We start from the raw sequence: 21,019 nt of genomic DNA, 5'->3' as shown, positions 1-21,019 counted from the left end.
CATACAATGCCACACTCCACACAAAGCAGTTCACTAGTCTCTTCTTTAGTTATTTTTCCAGAGGTCCGCAGAAGTTAGAAGGTGTAATTACTGACTTACAAAATAGCTACATAAACAAAGTTCCTTCCCACTTCTTCCAGACTTGGGACCGGCAGTGATCTTTAAAACCACTGGTGTGGTTAAAAAATTGTTATTGCTGTTTTGTCATGAAATATACGAAACGAAAATTTCGAATTGTAAATGTTATTGTAATTATTAAAATGAAATAAGCGATTAACATTGAATATACTGTACTGTTAAAGTGGTGCAACATGTTTTACTTGATACAGGCAATCTGATACAGAACAGTGTACTACACTGCACTGTGATGTGGGATGACTTGCGATGTGGCTGATTCGGTTGGCTGTAGTGACCTGTTACATATTATGCACCATCTACATCAAACGTAAACATCAATAAACACGTTCCTTGTATCGATTTATATACGTAAACATCAGTAAACCACGTTCCTTAATGAGAGGACGAGTTAAATACATTTTCAGGTACAAAACTTTTCCGTGGCCCAAGTTGATTACATAGGCCAGCGGTGGCGAAAATGTAATCGTGCGCCGAGCCACTGTGTAACCTGCAACGTGCATAGCACCTATGGAGGGAGGCGGGCACCCGGAGGGGAAGTGAAGCAACTGTCTCACTTATTAACGTATTTTCATTTCCCTTACGTCAAGCACTTAAATATAATTTTATACAGTACAAGGCTACAAACTATGTTTAGTACGTGTAACGAAGAAAGAAATGAACAATATCACAACTTAAAATAACTGTCTTCAGAATGTCTCTGCGACAAAGTTTCAAAATCAGGAATTATGTCACTTACTGCCAGTCGTAGTTGATCACGAAGGTAGTCTATTTGTCTGTCAGTAGTGATCTAAATTTGATTTTTACTATTTTAATTGCTGAAAATAATTTTTCACAAACGTAAGTTGTAGCGAACATGGCTTCAACAGAGCAAGCGAAAGAACGAAGCTTCGGATATTTATTTTTTGGCAAATATTTGAAAGTTCAACATTTGTCTAGTCCTTACAGTAGTAGTAGTGGTGGTGGTAGTGGTGGTGGTAGTGGTAGTGGTGGTGGTAGTGGTAGTAGTAGTTAAAAAGGGGCGTCAGCTACTATGGCTATTTGCGCCCTTATCTAAAATTCTTCATAAAACAAAGACATAAATAATATAACAATCAGAGTCCTAAAGAAACTAAAAAGCGTTTTCACGGTAAAACTAGGTACACTCTAGTCCTTACATCTACATGTAGCTTTCATTTGACATCACATAGTAAAGCAGCGAGTTCAAATTGAAGAGCTAACCGCATTATTCATACATCTGCTGTTAAAGGGTCGACGTACAGAGATGATGTATGTATGTATTTATTTACACTGCAAGTGGGCAAGCACCCGGTGGCAGTGGTATACACAATAAAATTTACTGTACAATACACAATACAATCATACAATACACAATACAATTTTATACACAATACAATAAGAATACACAATACAATTTAACACAATAATAATAAAACATAAATAAAATACCTAATTTTACAATACAACCTACATAATTATGTATAGGCCCTACATAAGTTTCAATAGTCTTTCACTTTACTCTCATCTCACACACTGTAGTGGCACTATGACGCATTTCACTGATACTTTAGACACATTTCACTGACACTATAGAACACATTTCATTGACGCTATAAATTATCACTGATCGGAACTATTCACTGCACTGTAAAACCATAACTTCACTGACTCACCTCGCTTCACTGATACAACAGTTCAAATAAGTCAAATAATTACACTCTTATGCATACTTCATACTTATAAACTAAACATTTCTAGTCTAAGGTCCTCTTACACGCATTTTTAAATAATTTACAATTCAAACCAAGGAAGTAACTCGTCAGGCTAAATAACTACATGTCACCTTAAAAAATTAAAGATGATGATGATGATGATGATAACAATAACACTTAACCTTTTTAATGTTTCATCAGTAACATGTAGTATAATGCCGTTTTATGTTATACAACCGTTTTCCTCATAAATTTAGAGCTAGGATTTATATGTAGTAAGAGTTAAGAATGACGCCGAATATAGTTGAGTCGATGTGATGTCGGCTAGGAAGGTTTTAAGCCTGGTTGACAAGATTCGAAATGCTAGAAAAATCACAAGACAATGCAGCTTTTAAACCCCCGCTGTTTTGTAAGTGGTGGTTAAGAGGATTAAAGACCCTAAGCGCTAACTAATGGAAGTACTGAATAACAAGAATGTAAAGTATAAGGAGTGGGGGGCATGGCTTGCATGTTTATAAACTATACCGACTAAAAATATTAGCTTGTATTACATACGAATCCTAGCTCTACTCATAATACTTGTGAACAAATCATACATTTAATGTACTCCATCATATTGACAGCAAAAAAATGCATCCTCCCATCCTACTTGGAACTTTCGTACATGGTTTCGAGAGAGACATATGCCACTCGCAGGTCAGAGACAAATGCAAATGGAACGGAGTTTGACTCCAGTGAATGAGAGGGTGGGGTTGGCGGGGGTTAGAAGCAAGCACTACGAGCCACAATGTCTCGCGAGTCACGTTATCGCCACGGCTGACATAGGCTAATAATCCGCAGGACGAAATGCGACGGGGCTAAATGGGAATATAGACTACGAGATATATATCGGCTGGAGGATCATCGTGCTAACTACACGATACCTCCGTTCTGCTTGGATGATCATTGACCTCTGCTAAGTCATCTGGACTTGAGGACAAGAGTCGGCTGGTTGGTTTTGGCCCTTCATGAGCTGTCCGCACCACAGATTAACTTAGCCTTGGATATATTCCGTCTTCACTCTTTTGACTATTTTGAATCAATAATACGCCCATAACACTTTACAACTTGAAATTTGCCCTTTTTATGAAAACGTGTGTATTCGATGTATTTTGTTATGGCAAAAACGAATCTGCAGTTAGTTTTTGTCCAGCACGTACTGGTTCTCCAAAATAAAAAGTTATTCAATGTCAGTGAAATGTTGCACTACTTTCACCTTACGGGATGCAACATGTCACTGAAAGTACACTTTCTTGACAGTCACCTGAAGTTCCTTCCGAAAAAACCTTGGTGCTATAAGCGATGAACACGGGGGGAGTTTTCATCAGAAATATCTACCTTCGAAAAGCGCTGGCTGAATATTATAGGTCACTCGTCAAATAGACTGCAGAAGCTGTGTACAAACGTAAACGGTCGAAAAAGAAATTTTAATTTGTGAATTTTGGCCAAACAAAGGTTCGCTTTATGTGCTATTGTAACAAATTGGTGTCAATAAGTGAAGTGCGTGTACTAAAAAAATGGTATGTGTTAGAAAATTTTGGTTTTCAGAAATGAACTCAGCTCCTCTCATTTAGTTAAAATTACATCTAAAGGACAGAAACAAAGTTTAAATTTGTTGTCCAGTGTAATTCATGAGCAGAGGGAGTACTTAACCATGTGATTAGCATAGATCAAGGTCACGCCTAAAACCGCACGAAATCAACAGTGTAATCTAGTGATTGTCGAGAGGAACTCTTGCTTCGAGACTACGCTTTGGCGTGTGTACGAATCCTGGTTGTCCTCATTATTTGATTGGAATTTTTTTCTAATTATTATGCGAATGCGAGGTAATCCTGTGGTGAATCTTCGTAGTCATGTCACCAAATATTATTAGACTTGCACTAATTCCGCTGACAGGTGCATTTGATACAGAGTCGTTAATTCACAGTTTTGAAGAGAAAACAACACCGAAAAATACTGTAGTCTATAAGACAAGGTACATATGCTCAGTCTCTATGACAGGAAGATAAGTTTTCATTTATCTGTCGGATATCGAACTCGGGTCCAATAGATCTGTTGCTATAAATGATTTAACATATTACGAACGCTTATTATAGGTCAATTTCTGTCAGATGTGTTTCCAATTCACTGTGGGCAAGGAGATGCGCTATCACCTTTACTTTTTAACTTTGCTCTACAGTATGCCATTAGGAAAGTCCAGGATAACAAAGAGGGTTTGGAATTGAACGGGTTACATCAGCTGCTGTCTATGCGGATGACGTGAATATGTTAGGAGAAAATCCACAAGCGATTAGGGAAAACACGGAAATTTTACTTGAAGTTTGGAAGTAAATCCCGAAAAGACAAAGTATATGATTATGTCTCGTGACCAGAATATTGTACGAAATGGAAATATAAAACTTGAAAATTTATCTTTTGAAGAGATGGAAAAATTCTAATACCTGGGAGCAACAGTAACAAATAGTCTATAAATGATACTCGGGAGGAAATTAAACATAAAATAAATATGGGAAATGCATGTTATTATTCGGTTCAGAAGCTTTTATCATCCAGTCTGCTGTCAAAAAATTTGAAAGTTAGAATTTATAAAACAGTTATATTACCGGTTGTTCTTTATGGTTGTGAAACTTGGACTCTCACTTTGAGAGGAACAGAGATTAAGGGTCTTTAAGAATAAGGTGCTTAGGAAAATATTTGGGGCTAAAAGGGATGAAGTTACAGGAGAATGGAGAAAGTTACACAACACAGAACTGCACGCATTGTATTCTTCACCTGACATAATTAGGAACATTAAATCCAGACGTTTGAGATGGGCAGGGCATGTAGCACGTATGGGCGAATCCAGAAATGCATATAGAGTGTTAGTTGGAAGGTCGGAGGGAAAAAGATCTTTGGGGAGGCTGAGACGTAGATGGAAGGATAATATTAAAATGGATTTGAGGGAAGTGGGATATGATGGTAGAGACTGGATTAATCTTGCTCAGGATAGGGACCAATAGCGGGCTTATGTGAGGGCGACAATGAACCTCCGGGTTCCTTGAAAGCCAATAAGTAAGTGAGTATTATAAGAAATTATACTATAGTTTATCACAGTTCTATTTCGTTTCACCTGCATTTGAACTAGAATATCGATCGTAGGAAACCGGTAGGTCTACTCTGGTTGACTGAAAACGCCATCGAGAACGTGTGAGTATTAATGTAGCTGGGTTAATCGAGTTGGGAAGTCTGGCTAGCACGCCGCTGCGCGAATTCTCTTCCAAGTTGTTGATTCTAGCGTCTAAAGAAGACTGCGTTAAAGGAAAGTAAAACTTGGTTTAATAGTCCCTCATTCATCCTCCCTCTCGTTAACCGCCCATTACACTTCTTCCTTCAAGGCATCGTCCCTGAGGCTTCAAGCTCTTTCTCTTATTTTTGCTTAACTAACCTTACACAAAGAGTGAGTGAAATGCATGGCACTTGTTTCCATGTACAGTCTCTTATTATAAATCTGCATGATATTCCAAGTGGTACTATTTCTACATGAAAACCAGTAGACTCGGTTTCGTTTTCTTGCAGGGACATGGAAATTTGTCTCCCTACGTTGGGGCTGTATCTTGAGGTATTCTAAGCGGTGACCTTGCGCCGTGCTTTTCACATCACTAATGAGTTTCACTTTTCGTGGAACCTTAACATTGGTTAAACTTTACCAGACTGAGATCAAGGAGAACAAAGCGTCGAAAACTTGAAGATGTGGATAAAGAAAACAGACACAAATCAGACACAAATTTATTTTCTGAGATAATGACGCTAAGTACTTTCATATTTTATTCTGCACTTGAGATCTTATATTATGTTTCTGCTATTCTTGTCAACCCTCCGGTTCATATCTGTCGGATTCTAAATGCAAAAATATTTTGGTTCTGTCATTGTCCTTTTTTCAATCTGTGATTTTGAATCGCATCATTTGCTGCAGTTTAACTCTTTCTGGGCTATATCCCTCTTTTTATCGTTATAGGCTATAAAATATGAAGGACAAATATTATGATATACAGGGTGTAAGGTGTATAAGTGCCGTCCTTTTCACAGTCGTCGGGGACGGTCTATAGGATCGAAAAATGTCCATACAACATAAGGTCAAAACTTGATAGTTTTCCCAGAAAAAAATATTCCTTCTCTTACTTTATTCGCGTTATACTGCTTATATCGTTACTAAAATTACGAAAACAATTACATCAGTAGGTATATCTAGCAAAGAGTTAGGCCTAATATTAGTTTAAATACATATTTGTGTGTACTATTACGTTTTCGTGAAATTAAGTAAAATTGCATGCTTAAATTTGTTAATATTCTGGCGTGAGAGACGTGGTAACATGCTGAGCAGGCAGTATTCTGCACAGACGTACGTACCCTGCTCAGCGGATGACAGTTCAGTACCAGGTATTCGATAAACAACTTACAATGTCATTCACAATTTAGGAATGTCATATGTTATTAATTAATGAGAAAGTCGTAATTCAAGTGAGGCAAGAAGATGTACCGTCAATGTTTTCCGCAATGAAGGTTACTTAATCGGCGGTTTCTCAACGATTATTAGAAACTAGGAGTCTCTTATCTCGTTTCGAAAATCACAGAAACAGAAATTTCTGTAAAGATGGTACTGCTTTATGGAAGCAGGAGAGATTGAACTGTAGCATTTAAAAAAAAAAAAAGCTCGTATGATGTTGTGCAGTAAACCACTGTTGTTTCTTTTTAGAGGTACAATTAAAAAATGGATCAATATTGCAAATATTGTTAAATAAAATGGGAATTTACCATAAAGTTCTATTAATGAGATTGAAAGTTTGTATTTGCTGTTTGTTTTACGTAAACAACGGTCCGCCCCTGCATTAGAACAGAGCATCTGTTTTGTACCGGTATGTCCGTATCCGCTTGAGCTGTACTATGTATTTGTAAACTCCTTTCTCTCCATCCAGCAACGTTGCCAAACGCCTAATATTGTAAATTTTAATAATTAGTTAAATATTGCAATTAGAAAAAAATTGAGGACATTTTTTCTTCCTTCTTCCTTCTTCCTTCTTCAGAATTTCATTAAAATAGTTTTTATACACATCATCGCATATTGCCGCATTGTATCTGTGCAGGCGAGCTGCAGTATAATATTATTACTCCTTCATTTGTTAATGAGATGAGCGACTGCGGTGATACACCCTATTCCAAATACATTATACCGTTCGTACGTGGGCTGCACATTTAGGTTTCAGTAATGTACAGGCGCAGAGTAGGCTATGTATATTCCCTTTATTTTCACTGAAACCGTCTCCATCGGCAGAGTTTTACTGCACAGCGTTTGCCATGAAGATTGTCTTTTGTATGTTATACAGTAGGCCTAGCTCTTTGTAATAGCGATTTTTCATAACCTGTTGATCGGATTTTGTTCACATCAGTCTCTCCTAATTAATTCATCGGTATATTAGTAAATATTGTTTTCAATTAATGTTAACTTGTCTTTATTATGTAATAATTGAAATTGCTATTTATTCAAAGTCGGCCCCCTCTCTCTCTTTCTCTAACAGTTTTCTTCTTCTTATATTACTATCCATAATGTAAACTGTCCCGCACCGTGGCGTCGTGGTCTAAGACAGCCGCGGCGAAAAGGCGACTCACGAGCACATTGTGGCTCGCAGTGCATTTCCCTTGCTTCCTACCTACAACCCCCACCCTCTTACTCACTGGAGTGAAACTCCGTTCCATTTGTATTTGTCTCTGACCTGCGAGTGGCGTATCGTCGCAATGTCTCTCTCGAAACCATGTAGACTACCTCTATAAAAACGAAAGTTTCAAGTAGGATGGGAGGATGCATTTTTTTTTTTTTGCTGGCAATATGATGACAATATTAAATGTATGATTTGTTCACAAGTATTACGAGGAAAGCGGTTGTATAACATAAAACGGCATTATAAGTTACTACATGTTACTGATGAAACATTAAAAGGTTAAGTGTTATTATTATTATTATTATTATTATTATTATTATTATTATTATTATCTCTGTACGTCGATCCTTTTTCAGCAGATGTACGAATAATGCGGTTAGATCTTCAATTTAAACTCACAGATTTACTATGTGATGTTAAATGAAAGCTAGATGTAAGGACTTGACAAATGTTGAACTTTTCAAATCTTTGGCAAAAAATAAATATTTGAAGCTTCGTTCTTTCGCTTGCTTTGTTGAAGCCATGTTCGCTACAACTTACGTTTGTGAAAAATTATTTTCAACAATGAAAATAGTAAAAATCAAATTTAGATCATGACTTCGTGATCAACTACGACTGGCAGTAAGTGACATAATTCCTGATTTTGAAACTCTGTCGCAGAGACATTCTGAAGACAATTAATTTCACGTTGTGATAATGCATCCTATGTTTTCTTGTTCATTTCTTTCTTCGTTACACGTACTGAACATTAGTTTGTAGCCTTGTACTGTATATAATTTTATTTAAGTGCTTGACGTAAGAAAAATGAAAATCCGTTAATAAGTCTGACAGTTGTTCTATTTCCCCTTCGGGTGTCCGCCTCCCTCCATAGGTGCTATGCACGTTGCAGCTTACACAGTGGCTCGGCGCACGATGGCATTTTCGACACGTCTGGTCTAAGGCATCCTGCCTAGGACTCGCGTTACGGAATGCGCGCTGGTGCGAGTCCTCATGAGGAAAGAACTTTTCTCAAGAAATTTCGGCCAGTGTGTGGGACCGGTGCCCACGCAGCATCGTGATGCACTTGGGGAGCTACGTTAGGTAGTGAAATCCGGTTGCGAAAGCCAGCTACAACGGCTGGAGGGATCAACGTACTAATCGCACGATATTTTCATTCTGGTTGGATGATTCGGCTAAGGCGCTTGTCTGCCGATTCGGGGTTGCGCTCGGACGCGGGTTCGCTTCCCGCTTGTTCTGATTACCTGGTTGGGTTTCTTCCGAGCGAACGTTAGATACTATACGACGAATTCTCGGCCTCATTTCGCCAAATACCTTATCGCTATCACTAAATAGCCTAGTAGTTGATACAGTGTCGTTAAATAACCAAAAAAAATAACCACTCGGACGGACAGTTCACTTTTCTCTGAAGCGAACAAGTAACATACATTTGTACGTGATATTTCTGCGACTTTGACCTCTTGCCATATTATGTTCTAGACATATTGAGAAACTGTATTGTATGTCAAGCAAATGACACTGTTTAGTATTTCTCCACAGTAAGTATTGCGATCGTTTGTTGTGCTACTGGTGTTAGCAACACAATAAAGTTAATGTAGCAATTATTGAAAAGTAGTTCAAACAGTAGCTGTATGTAGGTGGTGAAGGCCCACTCTTTGCTTTCACCACCCAAGATTTGAGCTGTCATGTCCTTGATGTTAGATAGGTATTATGTATGGTACAGTAAACATGCAATAACTACATACTTTGTAGTTTGCCTTAAAAGAAACTGTCAATCAGAAAATATTCTATTGTAGACAAGTGGCCGTCGGTGCGTTTGATACAGATCAGACCCTTCAATAGAGGATCTATTGAGTGGGCTACAACCTTACCTAAATCCTCCCAATTTATACATTTATTGTCATACAAGAGAAAGGATTTCGTTGTAAAGACGTTTTTGTAATACATTCATTGTTATCTGATAGATCTATTAAGGATACACAGTTGTGAATTCGCTCCCGAAATTAGCTAAAATTGATTGAGATTTCCAAGTAATCTACCCTTTTATACCGGCTAATTTCGTGATGGGGTGCTACATAATAGACGATTATGTATTTCCTAGAACATCTAAATTCAGGTAATATAATATAGAAGGAAGGCATTGTATCGGAGGTGTGAGCTGGATCCATTCAAAGTGGCTTCTATTCATTGACGTCTCGAGGTGGCGCACTAATAAAGCCTTGAATGCCGGTAAGGCAGGCGGTTTGTGGCCGCAGGTCGCTAATTAAAATGACGGGTCGCAATATGGAAGGCAGAGACCACGTACTCTGTCTCGAGAACTGTGCCGCTTTGTATGTGCAAGATTGCGTCGTCGCACACGAGAATGAGTTCAAGTTGTGTCCGTGTTGAGTAATGGAAAGCAGTGGCGGATTGTGTGAGCTACTGAGCTATCCGATCTTGGCTCTCACATGTACAGTAGTGGCAAAAAAACCGGACCGACCCTTGTAGCTGATTTCAGAGCCTTGTTCACTTCAGAGCACGATAGACTGGTAACTAAGACTTTCGTGGTTCGAATCCTATCTGGGAAGGACACTTTTTTTTGTTCCTTATTCAAATTTATCCCCAATACTTTTCGATTGCTGGTAAAATTCATGTTCTAGGAATAATAAGTTAATTGAGTAGTAAAATATCGTTGCAATCGAAAAGAATTGGGAATAAATTTGAATAAGGAACAAAAAAAAGTTTCCTTCCCAGGCAGGAACCACGGAAGTCTTAGTTACCAGTCTCTTGTGCTCTGGAGTGAACAAGGCTCTGAAATCAGCTACAAGGGTCGGTCCGGTTTTCTTGCCATTACTGTACATAATTGTAGGTTTCATCATTTGCTTCATGTCAACCTAGTTAAGTTCGAGATGTGGATCAATAACCAAGACACAGAAATCCTCCTATGTGTTTACGATAGCCTACATCTTGTGTGTATGTATGTATGTATGTATGTATGTAATGTATGTATGTACTGTATGTATGTATTGTATGTACTGTTTGTATGTATGTACTGTATGTATTATGTTTGTATGTATTATGTTTGTATGTATTATGTATGTATGTATTATGTATGTATGTATGCATGTATGTATGTATGCATGTATGTATTATGTATGTATGTGTGTATGCGTATATGCGTGTATGTATGTATGTATGTGTGTATGCGTATATGCGTGTATGTATGTATGTATGTATGTATGTATGCATGCATGTGTGTATGCATGCATGTGTGTATGCATGCATGTGTGTATGCATGCATGTGTGTATGTATGTATGCATTTATGTGTGTATGCATGTAAATATTTGTGCATGCATGTATGTATGTTGTATGAATGTGGTTGGAACTTCATAAGTGACATCATTAAGGCATCACTCATGAGACAACACAGCCAGGAGATAATGGGGTAGAGTGGCCAGTTCTTTTCTCCCTCCAGTGCATACATCGCTAACTAGTAACATAGCTCACTTATCAGGCTTCACAAGTATTCAATTCTTTCTCTGACACACATCAAGTGAGATGCACTGCCTGATAATAATAGCTGTATCAACCAGAACCTCATTCAGAGGTAAGAATCTCTATCAGATGTAGTATATATATATAAATTTGAAGTAAGAAATACTAGTCCAACATTAAATTTATTCTTAGGTGTGTGTAAATATAACAACATATCAAGAATTTTCCTTTTGATTCGTTTAGTACATTTATCACATTAATTTTAAAAGTTTGTCAGAAAAAATAAAACAATGAAGTTGTGAATAATATAGAAAATTCTAGCACTTCCCTGAACTTATTTGAACTTGATTTCTTTCTTATTCCGTTTAACCCCCCTTTTCTACATTGCTGAGCACTGTAGAAGAGGAATATTCTTTTGATCCTAGACTAGATATCTTACAAATGCGGGCATCTCTGGTCATGGGGTTAGCATCACGCAAGACCATATCTAAGACATCACAGGACAACGGAAGAACACTCAGTCCCATGGACGGAACATAAATTTCTTCCATTACTCTCATCGGGAATCGAACGTCGGACCGCTTGGTTGAGTGCGCTACGGGTATAATAAAAGAATTCTTCTCTATTATTAACAGTATATGCTTGCAAATCTCAATTTCTTTAATTATTATATATATATATATATATATATATATATATATATATATATATATATATTTATAGCTACAAGTGCGGAGCGCAATTATTTTTTATTTACGTAAAGCGTCTGTTTCGTTTTGATCATGTGGAATATTACTAGTAATTCCCTTTTGTATTAAACTGTAATTTCCCCTTGACTTTACATGTTTGCAACACATGATTTTTTATAACGTTATATGAATTCCGATGATAATGAGTTAAACTTAACGGGATTCATGTTATGTGAACTATCACTGTAACATACAGAGTGATTCACTAGGACGAGGATTTACCGTCCCTTACGGAGCTTATTTCCGAAGACATTTTGAGCAAAAAATGTCATATAAACATGTGTCCTAATCTCAATATTTTCAGAATTACACTGATTTGAAGTTTTTTGTAAAATACTATTATTATTGAGTTTTAAGGGTAAAAGAATATTACAGATAAAGAATGAACTATTCATAAGTATCATTTCTTTAATTAGCTAGTATTTTGAACGATGAAAGAGTAATGGAACGGAGAAAAATTCTCTCCGGCGCCGGGATTTGAACCCGGGTTTTCAGCTCTACGTGCTGATGCTTTTATCCACTAAGCCACACCGGATACAACACCGACGCAGAGGGCGGCCACTAGAGGGAACCCAAGAGTTGGAGCTTAATCTGAGACGATTCTAACCGGCGTCGGGGTTGTATCCGGTGTGGCTTAGTGGATAAAAGCATCAGCACGTAGAGCTGAAAACCCGGGTTCAAATCCCGGCGCCGGAGAGAATTTTTCTCCGTTCCATTACTCTTTCATCGTATGATGACGCAGAATATCTGCATGGAAATATCATATGTACTTCGGTGCATTAAAATAATATATATGATATGCGTAAATCACTTCGTGATTTAAGACGGCGCTTATTCCGTCGGATCCCGGCGAACTAGTCACTCATATCGAGTGCACCTCAGCACAAGTGTGGACTTCGGTCCTGCGTTCATAGACACCTATGACGTAGTGCAGAGGGCGGCCACTAGAGGGAACCCAAGAGTTGGAGCTTAATCTGAGACGATTCTAACCGGCGTCGGGGTTGTATCCGGTGTGGCTTAGTGGATAAAAGCATCAGCACATAGAGCTGAAAACCCGGGTTCAAATCCCGGCGCCGGAGAGAATTTTTCTCCGTTCCATTACTCTTTCATCGTATGATGACGCAGAATATCTGCATGGAAATATCATATGTACTTCGGTGCATTAAAATAATATATAGTATTTTGAAGCTAGAAATGTGTTGTGAATTCCATAGTTGCATCGAACAGAATTTTTTTTTCGATTTTTAACTACAAGATTACATTTTCTCACGCATTTATCACAACAATTGTTACAAATCACACCATTCTTGTAAATTCTTTAAGACTGTACATTAGATGTATAATTAAATTGAAAAGAATCAAGTTCCTAAAGTCGTATGATTTGTAACAATTTTTGTGGTAAGTGCGTAAGAATGATGTAATTTTTAGTTAAAAATTGAAAAACAAAATCTGTACAAAGCAATTAACAACACATTTACAGCTTCAGAACACTAGCCAATTAAAGAAATGATACTTCTGAATAGTTGATTCTCTATTTGTAAAATTTTTTTACTCTTAAAACTAAAGAAAAACGGTATTTTACTAACAACTTCAAATTAGTCTAACTCTGAAAGTATTGAAATTAGGACTCATGTTTACATGACATTTTTTGCTCAGAATGATTTCGGAAATAAGCTCCGTAATGGACGGTAAATCCTCGTGAATCATCCTGTATAGGTGGACAGGTAATGCTTCAGACTTGACTCTGAACAACCACAATGCTCAAGAATCGTTTCCAGAAACATAAATTTAGTTATTGTTTGTGGCAACATTCTTCTAGGTTTCTTGACTACAAAACAACTTAAACTATAATTTGTATAATTTACATCTGTAATTAGTTTTGTTAATAATGTTATTTTTAAGATTTCACGATACATAATACTATAATTAAAGTAATTAGATGGTTTGCTGTCTACATTACGAATATATATTATAGGATCCACGCCTCCAAAATGTTTGTGATCTCATGATTGTTTTGGTTTCATTTTCACAAAGTACCGGACATTCGAGTTAAGTGCTCACCTTGTTTTTGCATGAAGAGAAGCATTTCATTAATAATAATGTCAGCATTAGGTTTCCAATGAAACATTCCAGACTGTAATTACTTTCTTGTTTCGCATAAAACTGAGATGGAATTAACTATTACAACCTAGAAAAAGAGCGAACAGTTCGGTTCCAAGTCGTGCTTCTCCGACTTACGTTCAACGTCAGGTATTATGAGGAAACCGTGAAAGGTGGGGGAAACTGGTGTGTGGAATAAATACTTCGCAAAGACACTATTAATGCATAAATTACATATGTACATATTATCTTTCTCATTCGAAATCTTCGTCTGAAATGCACTACCTCAGCTTTCTTTCCTTTCACGTTGTTAATGACTATATTATTATCCCAAGAGAAATTAAGCCTCTTTCCTATTATTCTACCCATTTTCCAGCATTTTCATATCGACAGAATCCACTCTAATGTTTTTAATATGAAATATGACCAAATTGTAGAAAAAAATACATTGAAAAAGTATATGAAAATCTTTGAACTTTATTTTACTAGATAAACGTAACTTTTTAGCACTGTCGCTCTTTTTGTATCCTTAGGCGGCCATATTTTAAACTGCAGGACACTGAGATTTAGCCTACATACTTGCACCATACTGGCAGCCCACAGCTGGCACTTGTTTTGCAGTATAAAAATGTCCCACTGTCTAGAAATTTTGTTTGATTTACACAAAAATTTTACTGTGTTACGTCAAAAATGAACGAATAAGAAAAACTTACTATTTTTTTTATTTAATATATATATATATATATATATCTTAAAACATTCAAATCATCATCATCATCATCATCATCATCATCATCATCAACAGCATGGCTTAGGCCTTTGGCCTGTTCCTGCTTCAAGTATTGTGCTTAGGTGAAATATTATAATAATATGTTGTAATTGTATTGAGCTTTTTTTTATAAAATATTAAAATTTACAACTTAAAATACTAAAATATTATTCAATGTTAATTAAAATTGATGGACGCCCTTGGTCTCTTCTGCCCTTAGGGTAATAATTCAATAATACTCTTGGGAATCGATCTTGATTCATTCTTTCCACATGTTCCAACCATTTATCTGATAGTTTTTTATTCTAGAAATACGTAATATTTTCTATCTGCAATTCTCTTCTTATATCCTCACTTCGTCTTTGATCAATAAGCCGATATCCCGCCACCGCTCTTAAAAAACGCATCTCGGAAAAAAAACATTCAAATATGAAAAAAAAAAAAAAAATTGACACGTAAAACGACTAAATTTTACATTGTTTGGTCTAAGATATTCTCCATAAAACGAAAACAATTCATAGGCTAAGTTCTACATATATATTAGTAGGGTAATTTTTATAATAGGCTAATTTGAATGTTCAAAATCAAAATTTCTGGCTGTTGGAGCATTTTTAATCTGCCACTGTTAAAAATACTAAAATCTCAATAACATGGGTAATAATTATGGTAAAAGCTAAAATTTGGTAATTAATACATTTATAGCGTTACTGGTGTCTGGTAAAATTTTCAGAAAGATAGATCAAAATTGACAGCATTTTCATATTTGAGGACCGAACACAATTACTGTAATTAATCGATGAGGATAAAGAAAAGGAAAACAAATAGAAGGCACTCCCTGCAAGGAGATTTGGGACTGTGGATAAGGAACTATGAGGACTCCAAACTGGTAGGTCACTTGTCTCATTCCATTTTTTTGCCTATCTATAGAAAGAATCTAGAACATTTTGAAGGGAAAGAGCCGATAAATGGACGTAACCTAACGGATACCTCATTAAAGGGAAAGAAAAGTCGTAGAGCACTATTCGAAACAGGATTTAGCAGAAGCAGAGCAGGGGCGCCTAAGATGTTAGCCTAGATGTAAAGCAGTAGTAGGTATTTCTTGACTCGCAAGTGAACCCCCTTAAGCCTTGGTTTTTCTGAACCGACGCATGCGACGTGCGAGCTGCGAGGCAGACTACAGGAGAGATAGTGAGTGGTTTCTATAGCTGCGAGATGCGGGGTCTCGCACCATCCAACGTTTTTCTGAGGATCAGATAAGACACAAACGAGCAAAATACGAACTACAAAAATGATGCAAATTAAGCTTTCAGGAATAACTCCCTGTAAAGTTAATTTGAATAATTTTTCCCTCGAAATTATTCAAATTAACTTTACAGGGAGTTATTCCTGAAAGCTTAATCTACATAATATACGTCACTGTACGTAACAGAAAACCACAATTTAAAAGTCATACAGAGTTTGTGTGCACTCAAATGTTGGTTGCTTGACTGTTGTCAGCCTACTTTGAGGTCTGTGGATATAGAGGGGAAAAATTGGATCGGTGTCGGGTAGAGTTCCCGGGTAGCTCAGTGGGAGAGCGTTGGTACGTTTAACCAAAGGTCCCGGGTTCGATACCCGGCCCCGGAACAATTTTTCCCTCGAAATTATTCAAATTAACTTTACAGGGAGTTATTCCTGAAAGCTTAATTTGCATAATACACGTCACTGTACGTAACAGAAAACCACAATTTAAAAGTCACACAGAGTTAGTGTGCACTCAAATGTTGGTTGCTTGACTGTTGTCATCCCACTTTGAGGTCTGTAGATATAGAGGGGAAAAATTGGATCGGTGTCGGGTAGAGTTCCCGGGTAGCTCAGTGGGAGACCGTTGGTACGTTTAACCAAAGGTCCCGGGTTCGATACCCGGCCCCGGAACAATTTTTCCCTCGAAATTATACAAAAATGATATTCTCTGGGAAAGTTTTAGGCTACACGGGATATCAGAAGAGTTTAATGCGGAGAATAAATCAATCTTTATTACATTACTACGCGAAATTTTGATGTAGAACTCACTTCTCACTAGACCTGAAGGCGGTAACTTGGGAACTGACCGTCACATAAAAACACAATCCCATCTCACCCTTCCATTCCACTTGTTCTTCTTGTCGTCCCCTTGTCCTTCAGTTCCCCATGTTATTCTTGTATTCCCCTTGTTCTCCTTGGTCCCTTTGATCTCGCTTTATTTCCTTTATTTTTCTTGCATTCCTCCTGATCTCTCTGTTTATCCCTGGTTTTCTTTACATTTTCCTTATTCTCCTTGTCGTCCCATTGTTCTCCTTCTATTCCCCCTGCTATTCTTCTGTTTCCCTTGTTCTCCTCTTCACCTTATTCTCCTTGTGGCCCTCTTGTTCTCCTTGTATTCCCCTTGTTCTCCTTGCATTCCCTTGTTTTTTCTATCTGCGGGTGCACTAACTCAAGAAATGTACAACTACTGCATGTAGGCTATCTTTGATCACTAGAGTGACCCCATGCCATTTACATTTCTCATATGGCGCGCACGCGAAAAAAAAAATTGTTTGTAGTCTTAAACCGAAGGTTTGTTTATTTTGTATTTACTGTAAATTACAAGATATAAGAGTAAAGAGAGCCTGAGACAATACGTAACCGAATGAAAGTCGGAGAATAGGCCTACAAGTAATCAATTACATTGAAACAGAAACCCAATGGATGGAGAGATGTTAGACACCCTGAAAAAAGAAACAGTAAAAAAATAATATGAAGAAATAATACGCATTTTCACAGTATCTGACGCTTGACGTAGTGTAAAGAATGCCAAGGTCGGAATGATATTGTGAATGACCTTTGTATCTCATACGATGGGTAAATACGAAATGATACCGGAGATCGAACACTACGCCCTTCAGTTGGTGGTCATGCTTACAGTATGTTGTTGCGTTAATTGGAAATCATTGCCAGTCAGTTATTTTTACCCAGCAACGACTGTGATGTCTTTCATTACATCCAGCTTACATCTGTTTGTTAGGAAGTGGAAAATTATGCATGCGTACATTGTACGTACCTCATGTCTTTTCTGAAAGTAACAGCGATTAATCATATTGAAGTCTCCTTATTTATTTACAGTCCTGAATAATACATTAGCATTCATAAGGCCTGTTGAGACTATACACAATTTAATATTCAAAATATGTCATTATTTATTAACAGTATTTTCTTGATTAATTAACTGATTGAGCCACTATGCTTTCAAAGGTATCGTTAAGTCGAAAAATAATTTCAGATTATATCCTTTATCGAATATTTCGCCATAATCTAACTGAATATCGTAACATTCATTACTTGAGGTGTTAATGTGTGACTGATGAATGGACTTGTGCCAGTTTCAAAACAAGCCATCCAGTTCCAATCAAGTTATAATTTCGCCTAGGGGGATAGTCGGCCATAGTGAAATCGGTTTTTAATCAAGAGGTATTATAGAAACGTATTTCAAGTAGTGGAGCAACGACGTAGGCCAACAAGGAGAAACTTCTTTTCATTCATAGTGTTCTGTCCAAGGCAGGTTTTCACTGCAAACCCGGCATTCTCCAATCTTTCCTATTTCCTGCCCGCCTCATTGTCTCCGCGTATGATCCATTTATTTTAATGTCGTCTATCATCTGATAATTTCTTCTGCCACAAACTCTTCTTCCAGTGCATCCTTCAGTAGGCAGTTTCTTCTCAACCAGTGACCCAGCCAATTCCTTTTCCTCTTCCTGATCAGTTTCAGCATCATTCTTTCTTCACCCACTTGTTCCAACACAACTTCGTTTCTTACTCTGTCCATTTCACACGCTCCATCCTTCTCCATATCCACATTTAAAATGCTTCTATTCACTTTTCTTCGCTTCGTCGTAATGTCCATTTTTCTTGCCCATACAATGCTACACTTCACATAAAGCACTTCACTAGTCTCTTCCTTGGTTCTTTCTCCAGACGTCCTTTTTTTTTTAAAGCTTCCTTTGCCATTGATATTCTCCTTTTGATTTCTTGGCAGAAGCTCATGTTACTGCTTATAGTGCACCACAAGTTTTTGAAGCTGTTCACTTGCTCTATTGCCTCATTTAGAATTCGCAAGTTTACCTTCTTTACTTTTCTTTCTATGATCATGGTTTTCGTCTTGTTGGCATTTATCTTCATCCCATACTGCTCACAGTTGTCATTTAGCTCCAGTAGCTTATCCTTAGTACGAGGCGCATCCAGAAAGTAAGTTTCCCTATTTAAAAAAAATAACACACTTTCAGGAAAACATTTGTTGGCAACAGGTACAGCAGTGTTTCAGCTATTTTTCGACATAGCCACCATCAGAATTGAGACACTTGTCGTATCGTGGGATCAACTTTTGAATCCCTCTGTCGTAGAACTCTGCCGCCTGTGAATGGAACCAGCGTGTGACAGACGTCTTCAGCTCTTCGTCGTTGCCAAAACGCTCACCGGAGGACAGGAATTTCTTTAGGTGCAAGAAAACGTGAAAATCGCTGGGAGCAAGATCAGAACTGTAGGGTGGATGATCAAACAACTCCCAGCCAAATTCCGTCAAAACAGCTGCTGTGCGCCGAGCCGTATGTGGACGAGCATTGTCATGGAGGAGCACAACACCTGCAGTAAGCATTCCACGCCTCTTGTTTTGAATGGCACGTCGCAATTTTCGCAGTGTTTCACAGTAACAGTCAGCGTTCACTGTTTCACCTCTTGGAAGGAAGTCAATGAGCAGAATGCCCTTCCTGTCCCAGAATACCGTGCACATCACTTTCCTTACCGGCAGCGTCTGTTTGAATTTCGACCTGACCGGAGATCCACTATGCCGCCAATGCATTGACTGCTGCTTGGTTTCCGGGGTGAAGTGCGAAATCCAAGTCTCATCGCCCGTGACGATCCTGTCGAGGAACTCGTCGCCGTCATCGTGATACCGTTGCAGAAATGTCAGTGCTGCTCCTAAACGTTGCATTTTGTGTTCGGGTGTCAGGTTTTTCGGCACCCACCTGGCACACACTTTTTTGAACAGCAGGTGCTTAGTGACAATCTCATGCAACAAGGATCGCGATATCTGCGGAAAATGGCTGCTCAGCTCCATAATCGTGAAGCGACGGTTCTCCATGATGCACTGCCCCAACAGCTCAACACGATCATCATTGATGAGGGACGGTCGCCCACTGCGCTCTTCATCATGGACACTTCGACGACCTTCGGAAAACTGCCTACACCTGCGACGCACCATCTGCTTGCTCATGATGTTCGGCCCATAGACCTGACAGAGCTGCCGATGAATTTCAATTGGCGCAATGCTTTGTGCATTAAAGAACTTTATCACCGACCGAACCTCGCAGGCGGCGGGAGAAGGAATAAGAGCTTCCATTTCGGACCACTGCTGCCACGCTACTGGCACCAGGCGGGACCTGTCCGGCTGGCATATGATTGATACGTCATAGATCTGTTACGCATGCGCAATTGACACGGCTAATTACGTTTACTTTAAAGGGAAAAAAATCGGGAAACTTACTTTCTGGATGCGCCTCGTATCATCTCCTCATCTGCTAACAACGCCATATCAGCAGCAAATCTTGCACACTTTATTCTTCCTCCTACTATCACTCCTCCCATGTTCTGAAAACAGTTCTTTACTAAATCCTCCAAATAGATGTTGAACAGGATAGATGATAAAGGGCATCCTTGTCGTACTCATCTCCCTACTTCACTTCATTCAGACATTTCTTCTCCTATCCTGACTTTGACTCGTTGTTTCAACAGCCTCCTCTCTTTCCAATCCATGCCAATTTTCTTTAGGATTCCAATCAGTTTATTACAATACACTCTGTCAAACGCCTTTCCTAGGTCCACAAATACTATATACACTTCTTTATTCTTCTCTAGGTATCTTTCGCCGATTATTCGTAGCAGTCCAATTGCATCTCTCGTATCTTTTCCCTTCCTGAAGCCAAACTGCTCTTCCTCCAACTGTTCTTTCATCTTAGAATATAAACGTCGATTCAGTATTCGCAGAAGAATCTTCGCCGAGTGTGACATCAGGCTGATAGTCCTGAACTCCTTACATTTCTTTGCATTATTTTTCTTCGGTATTGGAAGCAACACGGTCTCCGTGAAATCTTCAGGCCAATCGCCTTGCTCATGTATTTCGTTGCATAATGTTACAATTTCCTTTTTGTCTTTACCCAAGCATTTCACTAATTCAGTGGGGATTCCATCAACTCATATTGCTTTCCCATTCTTCATTTCCTTAAGATGCCGTCGGTAGTTGCCTGAGAGAAAAGCCTGTTTCCTAGTGAACGTTCTGTATTCACACATGGCCTATCAGTATT

At 38.2% G+C, this 21,019-nt stretch overlaps 1 non-coding gene across 1 annotated transcript; it reads left to right on the top strand.

The window, feature by feature from the left end:
• The first annotated feature begins 12,806 nt into the window (after positions 1-12,806).
• TRNAY-AUA (transfer RNA tyrosine (anticodon AUA)) lies at positions 12,807-12,879 on the top strand. The gene has a single exon. It is a non-coding gene; the product is annotated as a tRNA-Tyr (tRNA).
• The last annotated feature ends 8,140 nt before the right edge of the window (positions 12,880-21,019 follow it).

This window comes from Periplaneta americana, chromosome 9 (assembly GCF_040183065.1).
Source record: "Periplaneta americana isolate PAMFEO1 chromosome 9, P.americana_PAMFEO1_priV1, whole genome shotgun sequence".
NCBI classification, from domain to species: Eukaryota; Metazoa; Arthropoda; class Insecta; order Blattodea; family Blattidae; genus Periplaneta; species Periplaneta americana.
This window is presented reverse-complemented; position numbering and strand designations above follow the sequence as displayed.